The sequence below is a fragment of the Pelophylax lessonae genome, assembly GCF_965119305.1.
Source record: "Pelophylax lessonae genome assembly, chromosome: 11".
NCBI lineage: Eukaryota > Metazoa > Chordata > Amphibia > Anura > Ranidae > Pelophylax > Pelophylax lessonae.
Genome location: NC_138778.1, coordinates 119,392,505 through 119,399,811, shown reverse-complemented (window position 1 = coordinate 119,399,811; position 7,307 = coordinate 119,392,505).

Genomic DNA, 7,307 nt, shown 5'->3' with positions numbered 1-7,307 from the left:
ATTAAACAAAATTGGTCCCAGTACAGATCCCTGAGGTACCCCACTGGTAACATGACCTTGTTCTGAATGTTCTCCATTGACTACAACCCTCTGTTGTCTGTCACTCAGCCACTGCCTAATCCACTCAACAATATGGGAGTCCATGTTCAATGACTGTAGTTTATTGATAAGTCTTCTATGTGGGACAGTGTCAAAAGCCTTACTAAAATCTAGATATGCAATGTCTACTGCACCTCCACCGTCTATTATTTTAGTCACCCAGTCAAAAAAATCTATAAGATTTGTTTGACATGATCTCCCTGAAGTAAACCCATGTTGTTTTTCATCTTGCAATCCATGGGATTTAAGATGTTCCACAATTCTATCCTTTAATAGGGTTTCCATTAATTTGCCTACTATTGATGTCAGACTCACTGGTCTATAGTTGCTCGATTCCTCCCTACTACCTTTTTTGTGAATGGGCACGACATTTGCCAATTTCCAATCTTCCGGGACGACTCCTGTTACTAATGATTGGTTAAATAAATCTGTTAATGGTTTTGCCAGCTCACCACTAAGCTCTTTTAATAATTTTGGGTGTATCTCATCAGGACCCTGTGACTTATTTGTCTTCACTTTAGACAGCAATCTTAGAACATCTTCCTCTGTAAAGACACATGCATCAAACGATTCATTAGTCATCCTTTCAAGTGGAGGTCCTTCTCCTTCTTTTTCTTCTGTGAAAACTGAACAGAAGTATTCATTAAGGCAGTCGGCTAGCCCTTTATTCTCTTCTACATACCTTCCGTCCTTTGTTTTTAATTTAGTTATTCCTTGTTTTAATTTCCTTTTTTCATTTATATATCTGAAGAATGTCTTATCCCCCTTTTTCATAGACTGAGCTAGTTTTTCTTCTGCCTGCGCTTTAGAAGTTCTTATAACTTGCTTGGCCTTTTTCTGCCTAATCTTGTAGATTTCCTTATCTTCATTGCTCTGGGTTTTTTTATAATTACAAAATGCTAGCTTTTTATTTTTAATGATTTGGGCCACTTCTGCTGAGTACCACAGTGGTCTCTTCCTTTTTTTGCTTTTACCGACAAGTCTAATGCAATTTTCTGTTGCCTTCAATAGTGCACCTTTTAAGTAGTCCCATTTCTCCTGGACTCCATGTAATCCGTTCCAGTCTGATAAGGACTCATTTATGACTAATTTCATTTTTGAAAAGTCTGTTTTTCTAAAATCTAAAACTTTTGTTTTTGTGTGGTGTGATTCTTTCACAGTTCTTATATTAAACCACACTGACTGGTGATCACTAGATCCCAAGGTTTCGCCTACAATGACATCATATACCGAATCCCCATTTGTGAATACCAAATCCAAAATGGCCTCCCTCCGGGTTGGCTCCTCAACCACTTGTTGCAGAGACAACCCCAGTAGGGAATTTAGAATATCTGTACTCCTGGTAGAACTTGCTATTTTGGTTTTCCAGTTTATATCTGGAAGATTGAAATCTCCCATAATGATAACTTCTCCTTTCATTGTCATTTTAGCTATTTCTTCAACTAGTAGATCATCTAGTTCTTTAACTTGACCAGGTGGTCTATATATCACACCTACACGAGTTACTGCATGATTAGCAAACTGCAATGTAACCCAAACTGACTCTATGTTGGCCTCACCAACTTGTATTAGGTTAGATTTAATGCTATCTTTCACATACAGGGCCACTCCTCCTCCTTTCTTGCCTTCTCTGTCTCTTCTGTATAAAGAGTATCCTGGTATGGTTATGTCCCAGTCATTTCTTTCATTAAACCATGTTTCCGTAACAGCCACTAAATCTACATTCTCAGATGCCATTATTGACCCAAGTTCATTGATTTTTTTACCTAAACTGCGAGCATTTGTAGACAGGACTCTGAGCTTATCATTTCTTAACCTCTGTGCTTCTGACCTGTTCTGGCATTGTTTCGGGGGGCAATTGGACTCTTGTATTTTCACTCTTTTGCCCCCCCTTCCTAGCAGGCTGCATCTAGTGATAAATTTGTATTTGTGATAAATTTTATGAGATGTATGACCTCATTCCAGAATTTTTGGATGACGGGACAGGCCCACCACAGGTGCAAGAAAGTTCCTCTCTCCTTCATACATCTCCAACATCTGTCCGAGGCCCGCGTGGACCACACCTTAAGTAGCACAGGGGTAATATACCATTGTGTCAAAATTTTAAAAGAAGTCTCTTGCACTCTCGTGCTTAAGGAGCACTTATGTGTGAAAACACACGCTTTCTCCCATTGCTTGTCAGTGATGATGCGATTTAAATTTTTTTCCCACAATGATTTGTTTTTGTCAGGTGCATCCCCAGTTGACTGGGACAGCCACTGATATGCCCTTGAGGTAGTTTTGGTGCATGGTGTTTGTCCACGGCAGATCTCTTCCAGGTCTGTTAGAGGAGTATTCAGTTGCAATTTGGATTTTGCGTTTCGAAAAAAATTATGAAGCTGTAAGTAATTCCAAAAGGACAGAAAAAAACCCTTGGGCTGCAAGTTGTTAAACTCATCGAGAGAGAGTAACCTCGTGCCATTCACGCAGTCACCGACTCGCAGCTGGGCCTGATGATGGTCATTATCACCAGGTCTAGACCTGAAATCCAGGCCCGGAGTGAAATCTGGGTTGTTTGAGATGGGAGTCATTGTCCCATATTTTGTAAGTAAATGATGTTTGATTGCCGCTTGATTGGCAATATCTAAGGTTGTGGATATCAAAGGATGCTGTTTGATCTCTAAGGGGTAGTTCCCTGGATTTGTCCAAAGCAAATTATGTGTGGGGAAACTAGTGCAATCTCTTTCCAACGCAACCCAATCTTTCTGTGACAGATGACAGTGCCAATCTACAACTCTTGTAATGTGAGTGGCTTGATGATACTTAGTGAAATTTGGCAAGCCCATACCTCCACTTGATTTAGAGCGCTGTAAAATCTGAAGTTTAATTCTCGGTCTTTTATGCGACCAAAGAAATTGTCTTTGGACAGTGTTTAGTTTACGGAAAAAACTGGTTGGAATCTTGACCGGTAGAGCGTGGAAGAGATAAAGTAAGCGAGGAAGAATTACCATCTTCAGGATAGCCGCTCTCCCAAACCAGGAAAAATTCTTAGTATTCCATTTCTTGAGATCTTTGCTAATATCTGCTAATAAAGGGGTGAAATTGGTGTCAAAAATCATGTCAATTTTGGGGGTCAATTGTATTCCTAGGTATTTTAAAGATGTAGGCACCCATTTATAAGGGCAGTTGGCGCGGGTTAAAGACTTTATATTCTCAGGTAATGAGATGTCCAAAGCCTCTGATTTCGAGTGATTCACTTTAAAGTTAGATAAAAATCTAAATTTTTGGAAATGTAGGTTAAGATTGGGGATAGAAATATGAGGCTGGGTAATATAGAACAAAAGGTCATCAGCGTAAGCCGAGACCTTAAATTCCCTATCCCTGACCCGGAACCCGTGGATTGCAGTGTCTGTGTTGATATGTCTGATCAGAGGTTCCAGAGCTAGAATAAAAAGGATTGGTGACAAGGGGCATCCCTGTCTCGTCCCATTTCTTAAATGCAAAGGCGTGGAGAAAACGTTGTTCACCTTGACCTTTGCGATTGGATTCGCGTACAAAGATCCTATCCAGCCCATCATGTTGTCCCCCAATCCGAGATGTCGACAGGTGGCGAGGAGATAATCCCAGGCCACTCTGTCGAAAGCCTTCTCGGCATCGGTGGACAACATCAAGCCCTTCAATTTATTGATCCTCACGGCATGGAGTAGGTTAAGAGATTTGATAATATTGTCACGGGCTTCCCGTCCTGGCATAAAGCCTACTTGCTCTGGACCTATAATATTGTGTAATAAAGGTCTCAGTCTGTTTGCGAGAATTTTCGCCAGTAGTTTAACATCTAAGTTGAGTAGTGAGATCGGCCTGTAGCTGGCACACAGAGTCGGGTCTTTGTCCTTTTTGGGGATGACCGTTATGTGGGCAGTCAGGAATTCAGGTGAGGGACAGGTCATTTTGGAAAGGTCATTCAGAGCTTTAGTCAAAGGTCCAACCAGTAATGGGTGTAATAATTTATAGTACTGAGATGTTAGGCCATCAGGGCCGGGGCTCTTACCACATTTTAGAGAGTTTATCGCTTGTTGCACCTCCTCCATAGAAATGTCCTTCTCTAAAAGGGCAATATCAGCTTGAGAGATACAAGGGAGTCCACTGTCTCTAATATATTGAGAAATTAATTGGTCTCTAGAACCTGAAAGATTAGCTGGGCGAGCTTGTTGGGGAAGATTATATAAGGTTTCATAGTACGAGCGGAACGATTCCGCGATAAATCTAGGGTCATGGATTTTTATATTATGTCTATTTCTCATAAAAGGGATATGTGAAGCCGCTTGCAGGTCCTTAAGAGCCCTCGCAAGAAATTTGCTACTCTTATCTCCATGCTCGTAGTATATTGCTTTGCTGAAATAAATAGATCTCTTAGTTTTGTTATTAAGTAGATCTCTCAATATCTTCCTAGATTCAGTTAGCTCCTCTAAGATGGAGCTGGCCGCAGAGATCTTGTGTTGCGCCTCTAATTTAGCAATTTTGGAGACCAAATCGTCCAGCAACCTCTCTTTCTCTTTTTTCTTCCTTGCTCCATATTTAATAAATTCTCCCCTGATGACACTTTTGTGTGCCTCCCAAATTGTCACGGAGGACATCTCAGGTGAGGAATTTTCTCTGAAATAGTTAGAGACAGACCCCTCAATTTCCTTTTTGATAGCTGGATCGAGAAGAAGAGAAGGATTCAGTCTCCAATTGAAATCCGGTTTACAATTTGAGTCAGTGTTAAAGGTGATAGAAACGGGTGCATGGTCTGATAAAACCACATGCCCTATCTTTGCTTCAACTAAATCAGGTAAGTCCCTTTGAGAAATCATGATCATGTCAATTCTGGCGTATTTGTTATGCGGGGCAGAATAGTGCGTGTAGTCTTTATCTGTCGGGTGAAGTGCCCTCCATGTGTCCACAAGGTTAAGAGATCTCAGTAGATCTTTAATTTTTTTGAGTTTCCCATAAGCAATACTGGCTTTGCCCGAGGATGTATCCATCAGCGGTTCCAAGGGTACATTAAAGTCCCCCCCCAAGAATAATACAACCCGAGGCAAAACTTTTTAGTTCATTAACCACTTTTGTACAGAAGGTAACCTGGGTCCTGTTCGGGAAGTATACATTTGCCAATGTTAGCGGGCGACCGTTCAAGGTTCCTAATAAGAAGATGAATCTCCCCTCAGGGTCTGCCAGTTCCCTATCTACTACGAATGAAGAATTTTTACTTAGCAGAATGGCCACTCCTTTGGTTTTTGCCAACGGATTGGAGGCCGAGTATATTTTAGTGTAATGTCTATCTGTGAATTTGGGAGTGTGGTCGGATTTAAAATGTGTCTCCTGAATAAAAGCAATGGAAGCCTTGCTCTTCTTCAGCTCACCCAGTAACCTCCTTCTTTTCTCGGGAATGTTGAGTCCGTTGGCGTTTAAGGAAACAACCAAAGGCTTCTTGCCAAGGTGAGCAAAAGCCATCATGAAATTGCACACTTGGTGGGGATGGGGAGGAGAATGGGAGGGTGAGGAGGGGGGATAGAGGGTATAGAAAGATAAGAAAGGAAAAGAAAAGTACAAAAAGACAAACTATGACCAGTCGACTAGAGATATAATCTCTCTGTCAACCAAAAACTAGGCTGAACCGTCGGATTGAGTGCGGGATTAAAAATTACCCGCAGGTTACCACACAACGGTTTAAAAGCCTGGTAGGAGCAATGGAAGGAGCACAACGCAATGGGTAAGGATTAAGTACTTAAGTCAGGTAATACCCCAACCCGTATGAAGCGGCATGTGTGAAATATGCAATGAAATAAACTTTAAAACAACTCTACAGCACAAAAACAGAGTAGACAGAGTAAATGGTAGGATTTAAGATGAACCTTATAAACCTAGGCATGTTTGTTCAGTATTGACACTTTGAGGCTATATAAGTGATAGAAATAATGTTCAAAACCATATCCTGAAAAAATGCTTCTTAAAAAAGAAAAAAATGGTAATGTCTTTGATGATGTCGTAATGTGAGCAATGTAGCATCGGAACAGTCAAACCAAACCTCCGGCCCGTTCCCGATCCGAAGCCTCCCGAATCTGTGTATCCATGTGTGAAAACCAACATCAACTAATCACAGTACCTTAGGAGACCTGTCGAGATGTGGTCTTTCTTCCGGTGTCCAGGCTCAAACAGAGGAAAAGAGCTCATGAGAGCAGCTTGCCCGCAATGCAGGATAAGGATGAGGATATCTAGTGGGGTCTGAAAAAAAAAACAAAGTCAGCATACTTTACAACAGAGCTGTGCCTGAGTAAGCGAGAGAGGATCCGCAATAAGAGCTCAACTCTGTTTCCTTGAACAATGATGACCTCTAGTGGCAAAAAAGGGGAAGCACCACCAGGAACGTGTCCAAGGTTCTGAAGCCATAGGACTAAAACAGGAACTCCATATGAAACCTATATCTTAGTGGAAAGGCAATATCTTTGAGAAACAACTACGGCCAAAGTCTCCAGAATCAAATGCCAAAAAATAAAAGAAAAAAGCAAAAGTCCCGCCTAGTTATCCACAAACAAAGGTAAATCCAGAAAAAGGAAAAAAGGCATCCGCCTAAGAATGAGGGTAAATCCCAGACGAACATGACTTTATGTTCTATTTCGGATCTCTCAGCCTCGGGGTTTTAGGTGGTGAAGCAGAGGGCAGCTGATGGTTTTTAAATTTTGTCTTATTCCCGCCTTTAGAGAAGGGAGATTTGTGGGCTGAGGTTGATGGTGAACTTTCATAAGCATGGTGGTTGACAGGGGAGGAGGGTAATAGAAACTCCGCATACCACTCTGGTAGGCTTATTAGTTCTAGATGTAGGCTAGTACAGAAGGAGTGTAGATCATCCGGAGTCCGCAAGAGAAAGTTTTTCCCTCTAAAGGTGGCTTGTAAAGCGAAAGGGAATTTCCACTTATAAGGGATATTTCTTTCCTTCAAGGCTTCTAACAGAGGTTTCACCGCTCTTCTGTTTTTCAGGGTAATCGGTGACAAGTCCTGAAAGAGTAAAATTGGGACCTCATTGAAAAGGATCTGATCACTAAGCCTAGCTTTTGCTAGAATCTCCTCCTTGAGAACATGGCTAGTAAGACAGCAAATAACATCCCTCGGGGGCATATTGTCAGGAGCCCTCTGTCTGAGTGCCCTATGGGCTCTGTCCATTTCTATAGGAGACTCAGGGGGTCTTTCCA